Raw genomic sequence first — 23,448 nt, 5'->3', positions numbered from 1 at the left:
TTGCCGCAGCCTCGCCCAGTCATTTCTTGGCCTGAGTCAAAGCGACCGAGCCCTGGCGGCGCGGCGCGGGGTCCCCGGGCGCCGAGGGTCGCGGGGTCCCCGGGCGCCGAGGGTCGCGGGCTCGTTTCCGGCCGGGCTCGGCGGGGCGCGGGGTGCTTCTCCCCGTCGGGCGCGGGTGGGAGGCAACCAGTGGATGTTTCATGTTTCTCTTTCACGTCGATGTCTGTCTCCCTGTCTTCCTCCCTCTCCCTCCCTCTCTCTCTAAAATCAATAAAAAACATATCCTCGGATGAGTATTAAAAAAGATTATTATTTTTAAAGGTTGGTACCAGCACCTTTATCTTTTTTGCAATAGGACTGAAGAGAAAAAAGTTCCCCTCTTACCAAAAGGAAGAAATATAGTTGGTAAAACTGCATATTTCTTGAAAAGTTACAATTTTAGTTGTGCATTTTATTCTTGATGCATACAGGGAACTTGTAGTTGGGTTATGTGCTTGATATTTCCTTATTGCAAAATTTGTTGCTGGATTATGTGGCAATGGCAACACTCTTGGTAATTTTTGTAGTCTTATGCAATATTTCTGAGTGTCAAAAATGTATAGAATATTGCAGAAAGTTACATTTTAATGGTGTGATTTCCCCCCCTCATTTGTGTAGCCACTAATCAGTGTTTATAAGCTACCTACCAATTCTCATTTTAGCATTGGCCTGTATTATTTCTTTGGTTATGGTTAGTGAAAAAGTAAAGAGCCTTTATGTTTCTTTTTACAGAAGAAAGTGTTGATAAATTTCTTTGAGTAGTTGCTTTATGCATAGTTGCAAATGTTAAAGAACTCTATTAATGCACAGTTACAGTACTGTATAATTTCCTCTAGTCTATTACCAGGTTTAAGAAAATTTGTAGTTGAATGGAATATCCAGTTACAGAGTTAACATGTGGATGGTTCACAGACTGACTTGTCGTTTGGTTAAAATAGAAGCCTGTTGAGCCTTGTTGAATTATGTTGAATACGATACCATTAAAGAATGGTTTTCTGGTCAAGTTCTCCATGTGTCTCTTTTGAGAACTAGCAGTTAAAGGCTTATCTCAAATAATTGGATTACATTGCAGACTCAATCTTTTAAGCAGTGTTTTAGGTGGAGCTTTCATTCCTAGTTAACCTTTGCTACCAAAGGGGTAAACTGTATTTAACAGATGCTAAAAATGAAGTCATATTTGGTTCTTGACAGTTCCCACAGCTTTGGTTTTAGGTTTTTTTCTTCTTCCCTTTGTAAAAGGGGTGCTCTCTAGCCCCCGCCCCCCCCTTTATTATGAAACTATTTGAGTCATACAGAAAATTGGTAATAGTGAACATCCATATGATGACCTTCTAGATTCAATATTTGTTGCCATCTTTTTGTGTTTGCTTTATCTATAAATAAATGTATATTATTTTTGGCTGAACTGTTTGAAACTAAGCTATAGACATCATGATACTTTATGCCTCAATATGTCAGCATGCATCTTCAAAAATAAGGACATTTTCTTATATATACAAAATACCCTTATTTTTATTTTTTTATTATTTTTATCATTTATTTATTTATTTATTTTTTAATACCCTTATTTTTAATTTTCTTAGTTAATATTATTGATAATTAGTTAATAGTTTCTTATTGCTAATTCCTTAATGTAATCTAATATTCATCCATATTTAAGTACCTCCATTTGTACTGAAAGGTCTACTATGACTTTTTACACCCAATCCCATCAAACCAGGATTCCAATAAAGGTTTATTCACTGCATTTGGTTGTTAAATCTCTGATCACTTCTAATCTAGAACAGCCTCACACTTTTAAAATATGAGTTTTTAAAGTGATCAAGCGTGTTGAATGAAATGAGTCACACTCTTGATTTGTCTGACACCCCTCCCCCCTTCCTGGTATCATTTAGAGTGTTCCTCTATTCCCCCTTTTATTAGCTGACTGTAATCTAGGTTTAAAGGGTTGATTAGTTTCAAATTAAATATTTTTGGCAAAAATAATTACTAAGTGATGCTGTGTCCTTCATATTGCTTCCCATCAGGAGACATATACTACCAAGTCCTGTTATTTGTAATGCTGAGTTTGATCACTTGGCTATGGGGGTAAAGTAGTTTTTCTCCACTGTGGTTAGCACATAATCTGTGGCATGATAAATTAGCACTGTAGTGCTAGCCTCTTCTCCAATAATCTTTCACCTAAGAGTTGTAGCATCTATTGCTCATCCTTGTAAAGCTAACTTTTATTTATTTATTTATTTATTTATTTATTTATTTATTTATTTATTTACTTATTTTTTAAAAATATATCTTTATTGATTTCAGAGAGAGGAAGGGAGAGGGAGAGAGAGATAGAAACATCAGTGATGAGAGAGAGTCATTGATCGGCTGCCTCCTGCATGCCTCCCACCGGGATTGAGCTGGAAACTTGGGCATGTGCCCTGACCAGGAATCAAACCCAGATCTCCTGGATCATAAGTGGATGCTCAACTGCTTAGCCACCACAACCAGGCAAGCTAACTTTTGAAATTTCAGTGTTAACAATCGTTTGTTGGTCTGTAGATAGAAACAAAATGATTTTGTAAAATATCCAGTGCTGCTATATGTATTAAGCAGATTCTGATTTTGTGGATTTTTAATTATGAATTTAAGTTGTCTCCTATTATGCATAAATAAATAAAAAGGCTTACTTGAGGAAAATGGGAAAAATTCAATGCTGTTTTTTTCCCTGCATTCTCCTCACTTGGAGTGTGTTTCTTTTAAGTTTTCCTTAGCCAGTATTTGTTGCACAGAAATTAGCAGAAATATAATAAAGGAAGAGTGGATTTACTAAAAACCACTTTGAGAAAACTGTCCATTTTCTGGTGTAATGGAAGGAGCACTGGATTAAGAGTTAGAAGATCTTAATTGTCCTAATTCTACCACTGTGTGAAGTTCAAGAATTGTAAGTTTTTTTAATTTTTATTTATTTTTTTATTTTTTAAAAAAATATATCTTTATTGATTTCAGAGAGAGGAAAGGAGAGGGAGAAAGAGAGATAGAAACATCAATGATGAGAGAGTCATTGATCAAGCCCGCAACCGGGCATGTGCCCTGACTGGGAATCGAACCCTGATCGCCTGGATCCTAGGTCGATGCTCAACTGCTGAGCCACGTCCGGCCGGGCTATAAGTTTTTTTTAATGTCACTCTGTTCTCATTTTATAATGTTAGTAAACATTATCAGAATTATCATTATCATTATTTCTGATAATGAAGCGTGTTGATTACATTTAGAGGTGAACCTCATTTTAATTAAGCCAGATAGACACAAATCAAATACATTTAATATAAAGTTGAATTTATTTCCCAACTCATCAACTGACATTTGGTAGGTGATTGTTTTAAAAGAAGAGTTCATAATAGGATTTACTTAACTAGCACATTGTCTCATTAATAACATTTAATTAATGAAACACATCTTTTGTAAATCAGGATGGACTGTATATGTGGAAACAGAAAACCTTTTTCTTATCCTCAAGTGTTGTGTGAGGTATATCTCTATATCTATATACACACATAGTTGTAAGAAATGTGTCTGTATAACTTGTCTTTTGTCTGGGATATCCCTGAGATTTGTTGACTTCATTTCTCATGGTGGTTAAAATGACCTGATTTCTTTGTAACATCTCAAATTGTTGCCTTTATTGTTACTTCACTCTTAGATTGTTTCTTAATTTTTTGGTTATATTTTGTCTCCCCAGTTGACAGGAGGATAGGAATAGAATCTTTGGAGTCCCTCCTGTAACTAGCAGGTTGCCTTTCCCAAATGTGCTCAAGAGTGTTTTGTTTGGGATTCATAGTACCATAAATTTAAAAAGCACAGTGTGGTTTGTAAACTTTGGAAGTTATTTCTAATGGTATTTTTTCTCCCATTTGTGCAAGTAGTCATTTAGTGTGGACTTTAATAATTAATAATGACAAACCAGAAGAATAGTTTAAGGTGTGATTTTTATCTGTCTTTTTTTTTTTATAATATATCTTTATTGATTTCAGAGAGAGGAAATGAGAGGGAGAGAGAGAGATAGAAACATCAATGATGAGTCATTGATTGGCTGCCTCCTGCACACCCCCAACTGGGGATCGAGCCCGCAACCTGGGCATGTGCCCTGACCCGGAATCGAACCCTGATCGCCTGGATCCTAGGTGGACGCTCAACCACTGAGCCACACCCGGCCGGGCTATCTATCTTTTTTTGATAATTCCCGTATTACCCTGATGGCCACTGCCTCAGCCACATGCTCCTAGAGCCCTGCGCTGGTACTAACCAAATTGTACTACCATCATCTTTGTGTCTCCACTAGGAAGTTAGCTCTTCAAGGACAGAGGCCGTGTGTTCTTGATTAGGTTCCCTAACACCTAGAACAGTGCTTGGAGCCAAATGTTTATCAAATAGAGAATTGATAAACAGAAGAGACCATCCTTTACAGTGTTTCAAGATGCTTTTTTAAAACCCTCACTAGAGGATATTTTTTCCATTGCTTTTCAGAGTGGAAGGGGGAGAGAGAGAGGAACATTGATGTGAGACACATCAATTGGTTGCCTCCTGACCAGGGCCAGGGATCGTGCCTGCAACTGAGGTACTTGCCCTTGGCAGGTAGTAGTGAATTGAGCACCGTTCAGTCTGTGGGCCGACGCTCTAACCACAAGCAAGCTGGCTGGGGCTGTTCCAAGATTCTTAAAAGGTGATGCTGATTTGTAAATCACTGACGATTTACAAAAGTATTTGTTTGTTTCTTTAATTTATTGGTTTTCTTTGTTCTCTCCCAGTATTATTCATTTTATTTAGCAAACTTAAAACAATTTCTGCATTCTAGGCACTGCTTTAAGCACTACTTTAAAGATATTTATTTAATCCTTATTAGCAACCCAATGAATTATTACTTAATTCATTGTTACTATTATTATACCCATATTACAGATGAGGGAACTGAAACACAGAGACAGTAAGTATCTTGCCCATGTTCACACTTGTGTGTGATGGAGCTGCGACTTGAATGCAGGCAGCCTGGCTCCAGAATCTGCTCTGAACAGCTGTACCATGCTGTCTCTGCTTCATCAGGGCAACCAGAAGCTTAGAGTTGCTTTACCAAAGTACAATTACCCTTCATGGAGTACCTACAGTGTGCTCCTGCGGGGAGAGCACTTTCAGAAGGCCTTGAAGACAAGCAACAGTTGAACTAAGGTAACTAAATTACCAAACACATTAACTGATTGTGATTGTTCTGTTGAAAACACACATTAAGTGCAGAAACGGTAAGGAAGAAAATAAAAGTAGTAAACACTTAAAAGTGTGAACTTGGGAGTTAGATCTGAATGTGAGCCCAGCTCTGCTGTTTAACCTCTCTCAGCCTCACTTTCCCATCTGTAAAACAGAGATAATAGTACCTAATGCATAGGTTTCTATGAGGTTTAAATGAGATAATATGGTTAGTATGTGCCTAACATGATAAGAGTTCAAAAAACATTATCAGTTATTGTGGAAATCTCCTGTAGTCTCCACAGGTGTAAACCAAAATTAATTCTAGACTGTAATGAAAATAAGCATTTATTTGAACAAAAGGAGCTGGAGCCTAGGATACAGATTCAGGTAGCAGCCTGAATGGTGTTCCACTGAGACAAGGGGAGGCCGCCTTTTATAGTGAAAGTTCCCTCCCAGGTTCTCAATTAGGTCTGTTTTATGTAAATGAGGTACCAGATTGTGCAGTTCTGATCGGATGGGACAGGTCTCAGTCCACTGGTAGAAAGATGTAAACAGTGAGCATCTTGTGGGAAGCCGATGGCTCATCTGAGGTTCTTTCCATTACAGTAAGTGAGAAGCCCCTGTCAGCAAATGGCCACTAGGCTCTTATTATTCATAAAATGTGGCTCCTCTGTGGACCACCGAGAGCTCATCCCAGCAGATAAATTCCTTCTCAGGGTTCACATCAAGTGAATCTTCTTGGGGTCCATATTTCCCCCTTTCTGTAGAAACTTGTTGGTAAATAGTGTTGATAATCGATCATGTTTTTCTTAGGTGTGTGTTGTTCCATGTTGGCACTGGAGTGGTTTGGCTACCGCTATTGGTTTATCTAGTCCCTCGGTGGTATTCCTGAGGTTGGGCTAACGCCAATTGAGCAACTAGGGCCACTTACCTTTAAGAGGTTCATCAGGTACCTGTTAAACCTGGAAGGTTTATGAGACAGATTTTGCCATGAGGCATTGAATTAGTGAGGCATTAGCAACGTTGTCCTGTAAATCTCTGGAATAAACAGTATAAAAGGAGTTGAAAAATAGATTCAGGCATTAATTCTGCAAACATTGGGTAAATCAAGAGCAGTTGGCAAAAGACAGTTATACTTACCAGTCTAGTTAGCCTGTATCTTTTTCCCCCCCTCCCAAGAGGAAGGGAAAGAGAGAGAGGTGAGAGAGATACATTGCCTCTTGACTGAATCTGCAACCTAGCCATGTGCCCTTACTCTGAATGGAACCCACAACCTTTTTGGTGCAGGGGACGACACTCCAACCAACTGAGCCCCTGGCCGGGGCTAGCCTGTGTCTTCTCGACCCAGATACATATTCAAGCAGTTTATTGACAGCAGAGGAAGAGTTCAGGTCATTCTAAATTCAAGGAGGTAGCGACTTGGTGTATCACTTCTGTTCTTGGTGCAGCCACCAACCTGAGTCTTTATAGGGAGTTTTAGACCTCTGGTTATGCAGAACAACAGCTTGACAATGAGCTACATTAAACACACTAAAACCATGGGAGTAGGACACTTTGCAATCTAGGCTTTAAAAAAGCCCTGAGCCCAGTTGGGAGCCAACGGAAAAATAAGCCCTAACCTAACTCGTCGCAAAAGTGGAATGTCCCTTAAGAGATTTTATGAGTGTAAGAAGGTTGGTTGTTTTTAATTCTACCTGGAAAGAGATATTTGACCAGGTACGGCATTGGGCTTTGAGCAAATAATCTAAGGCAACTCTGTGTGGAGGACTAGGGCCAGGAGGTGTGAAGGTCTTTGAGCTCTGAGGGCTCCAGCAGCTGAGCGGGCTGTTCTGTTACTGTTCTGCTCAGGTTTTACATCACTGTATCTAATTGAGCTGTGCCAAGGCCAGTTCATGAGCCCACAGTTCTAAGGAAGTGACTGCTCCCATGTTAATCTCAAAATCAACCTGCCATCTTGGAATGATCGAGATTCAGCTACATCTGAGAAGAGTTAAAAGGAATGGGACTGATGGAAATTGGAGCTAAAAAAACCTAGTCTTTTTTTTTAAACCTTGTCTTACGTGCTTTGAATTGATGGTATTTAAAATTATACAACTGGATTTTTTTTTTTTTTTTATATACAACTGGATTTATTAACTAGTGTCGGAATTAAGAAGTACTAACATCCACAGAAGCACAAGAATCATACTCAAATTTACAGAGAGACATAATAATCAGTTTACCACACAGCTGGCTGTTTGTGAAAGAGTAATGGTTAATAAAATAAAATACTTACGAACATAGTACTAATGTATGTCAGATTATATCAGTTACATAAACAGCTCAAATTTATAAGGGTAAAGACCCATACTTTCAGAGACAGGAAGGGAGCAATTCAATTTCTCTATCATTTTTATCCATTCTCATAAATCTGGTATTAGTTTCATTGCAATGTTTAGGCTAAGGTAGGCCAAAGGATCCAGTGAATCGAATTTTCTAGGTTCCAGAATAATTCTGTTACCTGAAGCTATGTCTCTGGTTGAAACATTTCTGGATCAGAAATTAAGAAGTTAAGACCAACGGCCAGTGAAGACAGACTCTTTCCTAATTGTCAGATAACAGTTTGGTCTTTTCTATCAAGTTAAAATTTCTTAGTAAATAGCACCAGGCCTCATTTCTTTCCTTTATTTAAAAAGGAAATTTTTCTCTCTTTATGCCTCAAAAAAACACCGATTAATCATATGCACACTTTAACTTCAATAATACAATTTATGGACTCATAAATTTTAAAAATTACATTAAATGTTATCCATACTGACAGGTTTTTAAAAACATGTTAGGCTTATTCTATCTGACATTATTAAGATGCATTTTAGTTTGAAATATTGGCATGAGGTGTAGAAGACAAGGAACTCACAAGGGAAGTAATCTTCAAATACTGAAACTGTTCAATACAGTCCTGAGAGTGAAGTAAGAAAAGTTATTTTCTTGCCCGCCCGGGCATGGCTCAGTGGTTGAGCATTGACCTAGGATCCAGGAGATCAAGGTTCGATTCCCTGTCAGGGCACATGCCGGGGTTGTGGGCTGGATCCCCAGTAGGGGGTGTGCAGGAGGCAGCCGATCAATGACTGTCTCATCATTGATGTTTCTCTCTCCCCTCCCTTTCTCTCTCTGAAATCAATAAAGATTTTTTTTTTTTTAAAAAAGAAAAAGGTATTTTCTAAGATGGCAGACTGACTACTATTGAGATTACTACTTCTATCTGAAAGAAATTTTCTTATATTTGAAACTACTTTTTAGTTTAAAGTATTGGGAAAAAAGACAGTACACGTTCTAAAATTTTCATGGAGATTCTATGTAACAGTTTATTTTAGTTGTCGATTTTATCTTACCATGTTGCTCTAAATCACCTCAGTTGAAATACAGGTATTTTCTACTTGAATAACTGATCAAGTATCAGTACATGAGTTAAGTTTTTTTCCAACAAGATAAAAGGAATGATTCACATTAAAAATGATGTGCCTTTCATAGACTAGCAGCACTTTGTCCTTCCAGGACATACAAATTTGGTTTCATTGACTCGTCAGAAACAAAGGAAAATGCATATGATTCCAAAACAGCACCTTGTACAAGGGAAATGCAAAGATAAGCTATTTAAAATAAGTCACAGGGTGTCAATTAAGGCAGGTTCATACATTCCCCAATCTAGTCTTACATGCTTTCTGAGAATGATTTTAAAAGGGACAGTTGGTGTTTACCGAAGGAAATAGATCTCAGGTTAAGCAATACCAGGGGAAGGGCTTTAGGCCAAGGCAGATTCAAGGATTTAACAAGTTTTGCCAGTTGAGCTTTGACTATCTCTTGGGTTGTTCTACAAAGCCAGAGGATGGGATAGTAAGCACAACCGAATGCCGCAGTGTGGGCCAACTTTTGCATACTGGTGTAGCATTGGTCTTATAAAGTGGCCTCCAAACTCCTGTGGGGCTCTGGAGGGGTTTTTCAAGCAGGGAATATGCTTTTTTGAGGTATTTTAGTAACTGCTGCAGCTGTGGCCCTTCAACACATGGATGTTTCTACCCAATGAGAATACAAGCAAATCATCACCAGTACCTTGGCCTTGAGACGGGCAACTGGATTAAAATCCACTTTCCAAACCTCAAGCAAGCCATTCGTTTCATTTGCCCTTTTTGTAAAGAGATTCCCTTACTTCAGCTACCCATTTAATTGTTAACAAAGACTTTACAAACAATTACAGAAATTTAAATGGTTAGAAGCAAAATTTAGCTCTTTTAAAATTAAGGTTTGCCTAATAAAAGACTTGATGACTCAGAGCAAAGGACATAATTTTAGTAAGATATAAAACCTCTTTTTAATAGTTTTTTATTAAGAGCATACTAATAGTACAGGAAAACATTGTCATTTTAACACAGAGAAAGAATCAAACTCTAAGTTTGCATCAGTTTTTGTTATTTAAATTTACTTACATTCATTTTAATCATATTTTGCTTCACCACACTTAAACTTTCTTTCTCAAGGTTTCCTTTCCTGCCTCGCCAGGCAGCTCAGTCGGTTAGGGGGTCGTCCTCATGCACCAAGGTAACAGGTTTGATCCCGTCAGGCACATAAAAAAATCAACCAATGATGCCTCAGTAAGTGGAACAACAAACCTCTCTCTCTTCCCTCCCTTTCCTCCCTTTCTAAAAAAAAAAAAAAAATCAATAAAGAAAAGATTTTTTCCCCCCACACACCTTACAGCTCTTGTCCCCTTTAGTTTGTCTCTTCTTACTCATTTACAAATAACCAATGTAATTAGGGTAAACTGTTTTCTTTTAATTCTTCAAAAATGCATTTCCATGCCTTATACCTTCTTTTACTGAAAACATATGTATATTTTAATATGTTTTTATTAATTTCAGAGAGAAAGAGAGGGAGAGAGAGAGAAAAACATCAATGATGAGAGAGAGCCATCAATTGGTTGCCTCTTGCAAGCCGCCTACTAGGGATCGAGCCCGCGACCCGGGCATGTACCCTGACTGGGAATCAAACTCTGACCTCCTTGGTTCATAGGTCAATGCTGAACCAAGAGAGTAAAGGGGAACCAGAAGGCAAGAGAGGAACTCTTTGTTTGGGGGTTTTACCTTTCCAAGATTTTGTGTGCTTGCAGTGGCTCCACTCTCTTAGCCAATCCATTGTTCCCAGGCTAGAGTGACAGGCAAGCACCTTCCCTATGTCACCGCAACTTCAGTGCCCATGTGCCCATCTCCCCCTTTGTTTGATTCCTTCTCCCAGTGATCTGTAGGGAATGGACCAGTGGTTCCCTGAGGAGCATGAAGTTGTAGCTTCCTGGTAAGCTGCCCAGATGACTGTTTATAATGTCTGGGTGGACTCCCCTCTGCTCTCTTCATACTATTAATATTAATAAACTAGCTAATTATGACAATAACCAATCCAAATTATGTTTCTCACAGATGGACTAAGTTAATGTTTTGCTTAGATGATCGAAGCTTGGCATGCTATAAGAATTTCTTTAAAGCTGTTTTAAAAATCAGTTTGTAATCAATCATAGAATACATTCTATTGTCTGTGAGAGGTTTGAGATCCTTTCTTTTAAGGGTGGTCCTTAAGGTGGACCTACTGACAAACACAAACAAAAAGAAATAGAGAGAAACAAGATGGCAGCGTAGGTAACAGCTGCATTCGCTGCCTCCCGCCACCACATCAAAATTACAACTAAAATACAGAACCACCATCACTCAGAGCCTCCTGAAATCCGGCTGAACAGAAGCCCCACAACCAGGGAGCTGAAGGAGCACCAAGAGTGGTAGGAGGGGAGACGCTGCCGCGGGCCCACACATGGTGCTGTGGGTAAACCGGGAGGGAATCTCGGCGGTGGGGGTTTCCCGGAGGAGGGAGGGGTCCCAGCCCCACAGCAGGCCCCCAGCCCAGGGCTCCAGGGCCAGGAAGAGAAGTCCCCACAACTCTGGGCTGTGAAACCAGCGGGGACTGTCTGTGAGGGTTGGAGAGGCTGCAGGAGCCCCAGCAGCTCCTCTTAAAGGGCCCGTGCATGGACTCACTCAGACGCGCTCCCTCTGAGCCCCAGTGCCCGGCAGCAGCCTGAAAGGACCTGGGACACTTCGGGGGGAGGAACCAACCTGCCTGAAATTGGGGCAAGAGGTGGAGGGGTGGCTTTCTCCCAGGCAAAAGAGCTGGCAGAGGCCATTGCTCCTTGATGAGTCCTCCCCACACACAGCTGGCAGGCAGGCACCATATTTGAATCGCCAACACCTGGCTCACACCTTTCGCCTCGCCCCATGATTCCCGGAGGCCCCGCCCCTCCCTACTTGGAAGCTCATCCAAGCCATTTCCAGGGGCTTTTCTCTGCAAGTGGCCTCTTGAGCCTTATGCTTAGGACTTCCCTAAAATCTCTCAAGCAGCAGTGGGCCCCATATGGCTCGATAAGTGGCCCCAGGCCTGGCACTAGCTGAAGCCTGCATTGGCTCATAGCTTGGCCTCTCCTGGACACCTCCAAGCCCAGCAGAAGTAGCAGCCATCTACAGTTTGCTGTGTAGCTCATCCTGGGTTGCCCTGGGCAAGGCACAGGCAGAGGCTGACTTTGGAGTTCCCAGAGACAGTGCACCTGGTGGTCAGACTCGACCACGCTGGATTACAACCCTACCACATCCACAAGTGACACACTCAAGGGATGCAGTTGGTGACCACCAAAACTCCACTAAAGTAAATCCTGCTCCATAGGAGTGTCTCCAGCACAGCAACTCTCTGGCTATAGTTGCAGCTGGTCCTCACAGCTGATTGGCCTGGGGGTCAGATCCTCCCAGTGACACCAGCAGCAACCAAGGCTCAACTACAACAGGACAGTGCGCACAGCCCACATGGGAGCACCTAGAAGGCCCAGCTCAGGTGACTGGGGAGGCTTAGCCACTGGACCCTACAGGACACCTACTACACAAAGCCACTCTACAAATTCCAGGAGACATAGCAGCTCTACCTAATACATAGAAACAAACACCTGGAAGCAACCAAAGTGCAGAGGCAAAGAAACATGTCACAAAGGAAAGAACAGAAGAAATCTCTAGAAGAGGAACTAAATGAAATAGATCCAAGCAAGCTCACAGTTACAGAGTTCAGAATAGTGGTTATAAGGATGCTCAAGGATATTAGTAAGAGTATGATGAAAATAATTGAGAAAATCGATGACATAATAAAGAACCAATTTGAAATGAAGGCTACACGAACTGAAATGAATAATTTACAGGAGATCAACAGAGTAGATCTGTTGCTGAGAATCAAATCAGCAATTTGGAATATGAAGAAACAAACACCCAACCAGAAGAGCAAAAAGAAAAAAGAATCCAGAAATATGAAGATAGCATAAGGAGCCTCTGGACAACTTCAGGAGGCCCAACATTCATATTACTGGGGTGCCAGAAGGAGAGGAAAGAGAGCAAGAAATTAAAAACCTATTTGAAAAAATAATGACAGAAAACTTCCCCTACCTGGGGAAAGAAATAGACTTACAAGTCCAGGAAGCATCCCAAACAAGAGGAACCCAAAGAGGCCCACAGCAAGACACATCATAATTAAAATGCCAAAGGTTAAAGACAAAGAGAGAATCTTAAAAGCAGCAAGAGAAAAGCAGTTAATTACCTACAAGGGAGCACCCATATGACTGTCAGCTGATTTCTCAACAGAAACTTTGCAGGCCAGAAGGGAGTGGCAAGAAATATTCAAAGTGATGAAAAACATGGAACTACAACCAAGATTACTCTACCCAGCAAAGCTGTCATTTAGAATTGAAGGTCAGATAAAGAACTTCTCAGACAAGGAAAAGCTAAAGGAGTTCATCACCACCAGACAAGCACTACAGGAAATGTTGAAGGGTCTTCTTTAATAAGAAGCTAATGAACAAAAGAATTTCATGAACTAAGTAGATCCAGAGACATTGACACATGTGACAGATGATCATATTTCAGAGGGAAGAGGGAAGGGGGATGGAGAGTGGGAAGAGATTAACCAAAGAAGTTATATGCACATGTGCATAACCCATGGACACAGACAATAATGGGGTGAAGGCCTGTGGAGGGCGTGGGAGCGAGGTGGAGGGGGTCAGTTGGGGGGAAAATAGGACACCTGTAATACTTGCAACAATAAAGATAAATTTATAAAAAAAATAGAAAGCTAATTTGCACATTAAAGTTAGAAAGTTCAGGCTGGAAGGAGACTGGTTTTTAAAGGAGCAGATTTTCCTGGAGCCGTGCTGTGCCTGAGCACAAGGTGTCTACTGCCACATGTCCTGAGACAAAGAAGGTAGTGCGGTGGGGGGAGGAGAGGAAGCCTCAGGTGCCATTTTTGCTTCTTTTGATTGTTCATGTGCCTTAGAGTCCTGAATACAATTGGAAGCCTCTAGGTGTACCGTTAAGATAGCTATACCATTCAGTTTTATTTTATAGCTGCAGTTTTCTAACTTAGCTTTGAGAAAAACAAGCTTGGGGAGGTCTAAAGTTTCCCATAATGGCCAGTTTCACTGTAAATCCCAGTAATTCTTGTCCAAAGACCTAGCCAGTTACAATTTAACATGGGTTACCCATTTGCACTCCCTAATGCAGGCGTCCCCTCGAGTGCACTGTAAGCAGCGTGCATGTCCTCATAAACTTTATGCATCGGGCTGAGTCTGAGCCTTATGGATGAGATCTCCCACTGTGGACCAAGCCCAAAATTGGATGAAGGCTCCCTTCCTTGGTCAGAATATCCTTATGGACTAAGCCCTTACCTGAATGAAGGGTCCCTCCCCTGTAGACAAGTGGAGATGGAAAAACCAAAACCCAAATCTCTGACTTGAAGACAAGAGAACTGGAAATCTTGAATCCGAATCTCCCACTCAGATGAATGGAATCTGGCAAACAGAAAAAGAAATAAGAAAATGTTCAAATAAAGGCCAAAATCTTGAGCAAGAGGGTTGTTTGGATCCAGGAGGACTTGCTACCAATCGCTAGGACTGCTGGAGGAGCCCTTAGAGAACAGTGGTCTCTTGCCAGTACCTTGCATAAGTCCATGATGGCACTAGGACTGGAGCACAGTCAGTCTGGATCCCACCACGGCCACTATTACTGTAAACCAAAATTAATCTTCTATTGTAATGAAGGATAAAAACACTTGAGCAAAAGGAGCTGCAGCCAGGGGACGCAGATTCAGGTAGCAACCTAAATTGTGTTCCATTGAGACAAAGGGGAGGCCACTTTTTTCCCCTGGGGTTCCCTGCAGATAAGGGATGGGGGCCTCCTCTAGTATTAATAGTCTTTATCAAGCATCCACACAGAAACATGTAGATTTGTGTTGGGAACTTAGGAATTTGAGCTATCAGGCCAATAATTTCTCCTCTAGAATACACATACCTGGGTTGTGGGTTTAAGCCCAGATTGGAGTGCATACGGGAGGCAACTGATGGATGTTTTTCTCTCACTTTGATGTTTCTCTTCCTTCCTCCCTCTCTCTCTAAAAATAACGAAAACATATCCTCAGGTAAGGATTTTAAAATAAATAAGCTTATGTCGTGGTGAACGTTAAGCAGTTTATCAGAAGACTGTATAGAGAGAATGGAGAAAGTTGGTTAATTTGCCAAATTGGTTTAAGGAGGTTGGATAAGGGAAAATACTGTTTTCTTGCCTTCTGTTTTTGAGTATGTGGGTGTGTGTATTAAACAGGTATTTAAATGCAGGAGTCAGCTACCTGTTCATAATATCTCAGTTTTATTTCAGCTCCTTCAGTTTCTTGTGTGTGTACCTTTGTTTTTTCTTTGTGTTCTGGTTCCTTGGCAATGTGTGTCGTTTTTAGATTAGATCTCCATTCTCCATCCTTCTTGTGTGTCATTGTCTCTTAATATTTTCATCTCTTTGCTGTGTTACTTTGCATTCTAGGAGAGCTTCTTGGGTTTGACCTCCATAGTCACATGGACAGTTGTGTTCTTTATGCCTCTAGTATGCATTAGGAATATTTTCATCTTGTGAGTATTTTAATTCTGCAGTTGAGTATTGTCTTGGCAGTCCTTGATCTCGCCCATCTCTTTTTCCTCTCAACCTTGTTTTGCATCTTGGATTGGTGTCTCTTTCAGCTTTCCATTTTTGTTTCATAAAGGCATGTCTTCTGCATTGAAGATATCACACAACTTTCTGTAAACCTCAAACTATCTTGGAAGGAAGACGTAATATCTGTCTATTATGTGCCAGAAACGTCACACATTAGCTTCACAGCAACTATGGTAGATCATATATATTATCTTAATTTTACAGGTGAGGAAACTGAAGCTCAGAGATGTTAAGGCTCTTGTTCAGGCCCTGGCTGGTGTGGCTTAGTTGGTTGAGTGTTGTCCCATGCACCAAAAGGTCACTGGTTTGATTCCAGGTCAGGGCACATGCCCGGGTTGGGAGTGTGCAGGAGGCGGCCGATGGATGTTGCTATCTCACATAGATGCTTCTCTCTCCCTCTCCCTTCCTCTCTCTCTAAAATCAATAAAAACTTTTTTTTAAAGACTCTTGCTCAAAGTCACATAGTAGAGTTTGGGATTTTGTCTGGCTCTTCTAGTTAGAGCAGGTGTTCTGTACATGCTCTTATTCCATGCAGCCTTCTCCATGGGCATGCGTGCACTGGAATCTGATTTAAAAACACACTCAAAGTCAGATATTTTCACTGCTCATCCATTATAATGACTAAGTCAAAGGGTTCTGATAAATACTCGGGTAAACCTGAATGATTTCTTTTTTTGTATTATGTACACTTCTCAGTGGGGTTAGAATAAGCTGAGAATACATTTAAAATGAATGGTATGGAAAGTGTCTTTTTTCCTGATATCGAGGGAAAGTAGTACGGGAGAGTTTAATGTACTTCAGAGAATTGACTTTTTTTTTTTTTAATGAACAGAATGAGCATTAGGAATTTTCAGTGTGATTTTAACTTAAGTTTCAGACTATATCATTTCTGAACAGGCTTTGAACAATACTCCCCAAATCTCAATGGCTTAAAACCACAAAGGTTGATTTCTTTTGTTCATTCTGTGTTCATTGAAGATCAATTTGGTGGTTTCCACTCAGTATTGTCATATTTACTTTAGGTCCCACTTTGGATCCTCACTTTGGGACCTCACTTGGGACCTCACTTGGGAGCAGCCATTATCTGGAACAACTGATTGCCAGGTGTAAAGAAAAAAAATTTTTTTATATTGCACTGAATGCTTCTCACACTTTGGGTCACCAAATACGTGTGTGTGTGGCTTTCCACACACAAATTCTTCAATACCAGATGGGTGTGGCACAGTTTAAATTCTTACACTGTCTACCTGGAGATAGTGTCAGATCACACAAGTTAAGTCTTACGAGACTTCTAAGGCCAGGTAATTGGAAACTCCCATCACCCCTTCTCCGGTTTGATTAATTTACTAGAATGGCTCACAGATTTCAGGAAACACTTAATAGATTTCCAGTCTGTCATAAAAGGGTGTAACTGAGGAACTGCCAGGTGGAAGAGATGCATAGGGCAGGACATGGGGAAAGTGGGGAGTGGAGCTTCCATGTTCTGTCTAAGTGAGCTCCTCTTTCAGCACCTCCAGTTGTCTGCCAGCCCAGAAGGTCTCTAAACCTATCCTGTTGGGTTAAAAACCCTCATTGAGCCCTGCTGGTGTGGCTCAGTTGGTTGGAGTGTCCTCCCAAACACCAAAAGGTTGTGGGTTTGATCCCTGGTCGGGGCAAGTATGGGAGGCAATCAATCCGTGTTTCTCACATTGATGTTCTCTCTCTCTCTCCCTCCCTCTCTTTCTCCCTCCTTTCTCTCCTTTCCCTTCCTCTCTCTCTAAAAAAATAAAAATAAAACAACCCCTGAAATGGAGGCTTTATTACCGAGGCATGACTGATTCCATCATCACCCGTTAGCACCCAAACTTAATTTCCAGTCTCTCTCCTTCCCAGAGGCCAGGGAATGGGGTTCTAGCCATCTAATTACCTGGTTGGTTCCCCTGGCTACCAGCCTCCATCTCTAGGTGCTTGTCAGTAGTCATCTCATTAATATAAACTCAAGTGTGGTCTGAAGGGATTTGTTTTGAATATCAAGACACCTATGTGTTGTTACTGCTTAGGAAACTTTAAGGATTTTAGAAGCTCTGTGCCAGACACGGGGACAAAGACCAAATGTCTCTCACAAGGCACAGGGAGGGGAAGAGTAGAATGTCACAGCGCTTCATGGCTTTGATTTTACCTGGAAGAAACATTCACTACACTCGCCACCACGTGTATTGGCCAAAGGAAGTCTGTTGTCTGTATCTGAGTTAAATGGGTGGGGAGGTTCAACATATCCTTGTGCTCAGAAGGAGAAAACACGGGTGTCAGGGATGCTAACCCATCCAGTTGAAAATCCATGTGTAACTTGACCCTCAAAACTTAGTTGTCCCTCAGAATCTGCAGGGGATTGGTTGCAGTACCCCCCTTGGATACCAAAACGGAGATGCTTAAGTGCCCCCATATAAAATGGCTTAGAACAGTGCACACAGCTGGCCTTCTGCATCTGCAGACTGAAAACAGTACAGGGGTTTATTGAGAAGATACCTGTAAGTGGACCTGCACTTTTCAGACTCGTGTCATTCAAGGGCCAGCTGTATATGTGAACAGCCCTACCACAGTGGCAATGCTGTGGAAAAGATTTTCAGAATTATTTTTGAAAACTAATAGGAGACAGCGACAAAAGTGCGAGTTGATACTGATTATTATTTTTTTTAATGCTCACCTGATGATATTTTTTCCATTGCGTTTCAGAGAGTGGAAGGGAGAGAGAGGCAGAAACATCGATGTGAGAGAGACACATCGATTGCCTCCCACATGTGCCCCGACTGGGACCAGGGATTGAGCCTGCAACCCAGGTTTGTGCCCTTGGCCAGAATTGAACCCGAGACCCTTCATTCCGCAGGTTGATGGTCTAACCGCTGAGCCAAACTGGCTAGGGCAATACTGATTATTTTTTATAAGCCTTTGGGAACAGATATGCAGTCCAAGATAAAGTCAGTTTTTTTGTGTTTGTTTTAATATATCTTTATTGATTTCAGAGAGAGGAAGGGAGAGGCAGAGAGGAAGAGAAAAATCAGTGAGAGAGAGTCATTGATCTGCTGCCTCCTGCGTGCCCTCTGCTGGGGATCGAGCCCACAACCTGGACTTGTGCCTTGACTGGGAATCTAACCTCGATCTCCTGGATCCTAAGCTGATGTTCAACTGCTGAGCCACGCCACCAGCTGGACTAAAGTCAGTTTTTAATTGTTTCTGTGCTATTATTAAATGTTACCAAGTTGTATTTTATTTTAGATTTGTGACTTAAAGATACTTCATTATCATTGTTTGATAAGTTTGTGATTACTCTAACTTTGGCCAACTTGGCTACTTTTTAATGGTATTTGTGGAGTTTTAATCCAAAATATTTTGTTGGTTTTAATATAAGGAAATCAGACCAGTGCCCTCTGATTCAGTTTAAGGAGAGATTTATATGGTGGCTTTAATGTATTTTTAAATCAGTTTAGGTGTTTTTAAGTAGCCTGTTGACTCCTTTTTAAAATTAATAATTGCATTGCGTACTATGACTTACAATGTTTAAGAACAGTGTGTCATACAATATTTACAAAACATCTATCTAGCTCAGACACTGTAAGGAAACAAACAAAGGAGAAGGTACCCGTAGTGTTGATAAAAATTTGCTTTGAGAGAGTGCAGTGCTAACCAGCCAGTCTGTGAGCAGTGCGTGGTTGCATTCTAATGACTTCACTCACAGACCACCAGGTCCCTGCCTATATAAATCCTGCCCATGACTTGAGAAAGGGTAGATTAGTTATGTGCTCTGAGGTCATGTAATGTTTATTAATCAGCATCAGAAAGTTATGTCCCATAGTCATGGACTGTTAGAGCCTTAGGGTTGGAAGGTTTTTCTCAGGGATGTCCCGAGGGTTTTCTTACCTAGAGTTTTCCTGAAGTGAGTACCACAAACTGTATTCCATTCTGTTTGTTGAACACTGATGGTAGGTAGGAAGCCTGAGTTCAGTCTTAAATCTGCCATTAATTAGAAATAGACTGTGACAGAGTGACTTTAACATTTCTAAATTTGAAAAGTTGCCGTAGGTGATTTCTTTTTTATTTTTTATTTTATATCTTTATTGATTTCAGAGAGAGGAAAGGAGAGGGAGAGAGAGAGACAGAAACATCAATGATGAGAGAGTCACTGATTGAGCCCACAACCTGGGCATGTGCCCTGACCGGGAATCGAACCCTGATCGCCTGAATCCTAGGTCGACTCTCAACCGCTGAGCCACGCCCGGCCGGGCGGTGATTTCTTAAAGACCTGTCTAGCCTGTGATTCCATGAGACCCACCACTTAATAGAAAATAATAGAGTCAAAAGAGATTTAATTTTTCTTGCTTGGGAAGTTGTTAAAATGACAGTAGTCCAGGGAGGATTTGTGATAGAGCAGCATTAGGAAGATAAATAGCTTGGTTTAAATGCAATTAAATTGTCAGGATGAGACCTCTTACTTAATTAAAGGTATTTTATAACCAGATACCTTGCACTGAATTGTGTTTGACATATAGTAGGCTGTCAGTAAGTACTTGTTCAAAGAGTGAATAACTTTAGTACTGATGTGAGAGAAATCAGAATCACCTGTGGGATAGTTCAGGGATAAAATCCAGGATAGTAAGTATTGAGCTTTGGAAAATACAGAGAAGAACTGAGTTATTCTCAGGATATGAAAGGGGACCCAAGCTCACCGGCATGGCTCAGTGGTTGAGCGTCAACCTATGAACCAGGAGGTCACGGTTTGATTCCTGGTCAGGGCATATGCCCAAGTTGTGATCCCCAGTTGGGGCAGCTGATCAATGACTCATCATTGATGTTTCTATCTCTTTCCCTCTCTCCCTTCCTCTCTCTGAAATCAATAAAGACATATAAAAAAAAAAAAAGAAAGAAAAGAGACCCAAGGTTAATGAAATATGGTTTTTGAAATACTTTAGCCAAAAAGAGAGGGAATATCTTTCTGGAAAAGAAAAGAAATTACTGGAAAAATTGTACCCGCAGTCTTTAATGCCCACTAGAAATTTTAAAATGATCTAGGAATATACTTGGATAGGCCACAATGGTTGCATTAAAAAGAAGCCTCCCTGCTTCCCAATGAAAAACACATTTGGGATAAAACACATATTAACACATATTTTTTTCCTCGGAATCTTCCGGTTCCTTGTTTTCTTTTTCTCCACCTTCACACCTCTCACAAGTGCGTAGAAGTAGGCTGTGTTCCTAGCTTACTTCATTCTAGTTAGTAAGTTGGTATTGCCATTGGCTCATCTGATCCCCACCCTAGTGTTTTTTTGTTTTAATTTAAATCTTGCTTTTTTGCAAATGGGAAGGCCAAGTAGGGAGACACGGCTTCTTTAGAACGCGGGATACTTCAGCCTGTTTGGAAGCAAGATGGGTAGTGCAGAACTGGTCAAGTAAGGCTTAACTGGAGGCTGAAAGGGCCTAGTTCTTAGATTTGGTTATATGGAAAGATCTCAGAAGGGAAAGCTGCAGAGATTTCTTGGTCAGCAGATTTGGAGAAGGCTTGAGTGGTTGCATTAGTTAGGGTTCATTCAGGGAAGCTGAACTGCTATGATATGAAGTAAGGGATTTATGAAAGGGGTCAAGCCTTACACACTTATGGAAGAAATTTGGAAATTGGAGTCTGTAAAGGGGCGGTGTCAGGTCAGTCCCTCATCATCCTTCCCAAAGCAGGGGTGCATGGGTTAAGTCCGAGTTTGCAGGTGAATCTGAGAAGCCAGGTGTGCCCAGCTGTTGGATTTGGGACCATGCAGAAGAGCTGGTGGAAAGCTCATGGAAAGCTATTGCCTCTGCATAGTTCCTCTTCTATGGTCTCCTGCCAGGGTTTGGTGGTGGGCCTGAGGGTGCTATTTGGCCAGCAGGGTTGGCCAAAGAGCTGCATGTAGAGCAGGGGAGAGCAGAGACTGTGAACTCTGACAGCTCTGCCTCTGTCTAGCCATGACCTTTAGGTAGTAATTTCTTTTTTTGCCAAGTGTGACCTCAAATCATATGGGAAGAGGATTCTGGGAAATGTAGTTTGAACTTACCCAAGTTGAGTACTGTGTAAACTGCCACAGCATATAAAGATTGGATGGGGGATCGCTGTGGGGGATGTGGTAGTTGTGGAGTCAACAGTGATATTTTATAGAGCTAGGGTCATCCTACTGTGAGAAAGCAAGCTCTTTAAATTCTCCAAGCTTTTTCCCTCCTGTGTGAAGTGGGGAGATAATATCTACCTTATGGGATTGTTATGAGGATTAAACAAAATGTTTGTAAAGCATTTAGCAGAGTGCCAACACTGTGAAAACTATCATAAATATTAGCTTTTATTATAGTAGTAATTGTAGTAGTAATGAGAAGGGATTGAGAAATAGGGTGTACTTTGAAAGGGAAGGGGACCAGTGGAGGGAAGAGAGATGGATAGAGATAAGATAAAGTAGAAGATACAGTTTCTATATTTGAGAACTTGTAGTCTAGCTGCAGAGAACACATGTAAACATATAGAATAGTTAGTGAAGCTATTATATGAGTAATATCCTTTAAGAAAGATGACGCCATGAAGAATGGAGAGAGCAGGAGCTGTCACTCCAGTGTGGTTGAGGTTAGGTGGTAATAATATATGAAGCACCCAGCACATGGACAGTCCACAGAGGATATTATTTTCCACTTCTTTCATTTTAGAGGAAAAGCTGACCATGTAGGGGGATAGGGAAGGCATAAGCTGGGTCCATAAAAGGGTTTGGACACGTAGAAAAAGGGAGGAAGCATTTCAGACAGAGCAGAGATAGAAGGTGGTATCAGCAAGGCATGCAGCTCTCCACTGGCACAGCTCAATACCGGTTGACACCTACTCTTTGCTTTTGGTAATCTATTTGTAATTTTTAGAGATTGTCTGTTTGCTCCTGCTTGGACCCACCTCTGGACCCTCAGTCAGTTGTGGCCTAGGGTGTGGGACCATACTTGGCTAACCCGGTGACACTTGGTAATCAGATGGGGGGTTGGAGGAGGTGGTGGTGGTGGAGGGACACGGACGGGCTTCCAGAAGAAGGCGAGTATGGGAGAATAGCTCAATCACTCATGTTGTCACAGTTGTTCTGTGCTACAATCTTACCTTGTTCCTTCCACTTCCCCAGTTAAGCATTTTATTCTTGTTTTAAACAGTTAGTACTTGTTGAGGTTACCATGTTCACCATCTGCTTGCTGGCTTTTGTTTTCTTGGAATCACTTCCCTTCTTTTTGAAGTATATTTTTTTGGAAGTTCCTCAGCTAAGTATCTGTTGGAGATAACTTAAGATTTCTGTTGGAAATCTCTTGTTCTTGACTATTTTAGTTATGTATGAAATCTAGATTGGTGGTTATTTTTCCCTCAGAATTTTGAAGATAATATTTTACTCTGTTTTCTGCCATATAATCAGACATAAAAGGCTATATGGATGTTTTATTAGTAATGATTTTTTTATTGTGGTTAGAGACTATATAATTGGTTTTTGAATGGAAGTATTTATATTGGTTTTCTTTTTTCTTACTATTTTAATTTTAAAATTTCACTTTCAATAACTAATCAGTTATTGAAAATCTTAGCCAAAGGGAATCAGTAAAATAAGCCTTTAAGAAATTTATAATCTAGTTGTAGTTGTTCATGTGCAAATTGGGACATATGGTTTGCCCTCCATATGTGCAAAAAAATTATGTAGCTTGATTGAGATAATTGACATAAAATGCACATTTAAAGTTTGTAATTTGGTAAATTTTGACATGTATATACCAGTGAAATAATCCCTTTATCAAGATAGTAAACATTCACTACCTCAAATAGTTCTTTATGCTCTTTGTAATCCCATCACTATATTGCCTTTATCTCTTGTCCCTAGGCAACAATGATAAAGCTGCTATGCACATTTGTGTACAAGTATTTGTGTAGACACATGCACTTATTTTTCTTGTGTAAATACCTAGGAGTGTAATGGGTGGGTCATAAGAAATTGCCAAACTATTTTCTAAAGTGGTTTTACCATTTGACATTCTTACCAGCAGTGTGAATATTTTAGCTGCATAATATCCTTGCCAACACTTCAGATGGCCATTCTTTTGGAATCTCATT

General features: G+C 40.7%; 1 protein-coding gene across 4 annotated transcripts in view; it reads left to right on the top strand.

Moving 5' to 3' along the window:
- The window catches only part of MAP3K2 (mitogen-activated protein kinase kinase kinase 2), a 65,914-nt gene that overhangs the window by 566 nt on the left and 41,900 nt on the right, over window positions 1–23,448 (top strand). Inside the window, exon 1 of one of the 4 annotated variants that reach the window (XM_081143052.1) lies at window positions 18,341–18,533. The exons of the other annotated variants lie outside the window; for them this stretch is intronic. The gene's annotated coding sequence lies outside the window, so the exon portion shown is untranslated. Of the gene's footprint in view, window positions 1–18,340; window positions 18,534–23,448 lie in introns of those variants that run through there. 4 annotated transcript variants of the gene reach the window in all.

Source organism: Miniopterus schreibersii (genome assembly GCF_964146895.1).
Source record: "Miniopterus schreibersii genome assembly, chromosome: 7".
In the NCBI taxonomy this organism is placed as follows: Eukaryota; Metazoa; Chordata; class Mammalia; order Chiroptera; family Miniopteridae; genus Miniopterus; species Miniopterus schreibersii.
Note: the sequence above shows the minus strand (reverse complement) of the source record. Positions and strands in the feature narration are given on the sequence as shown.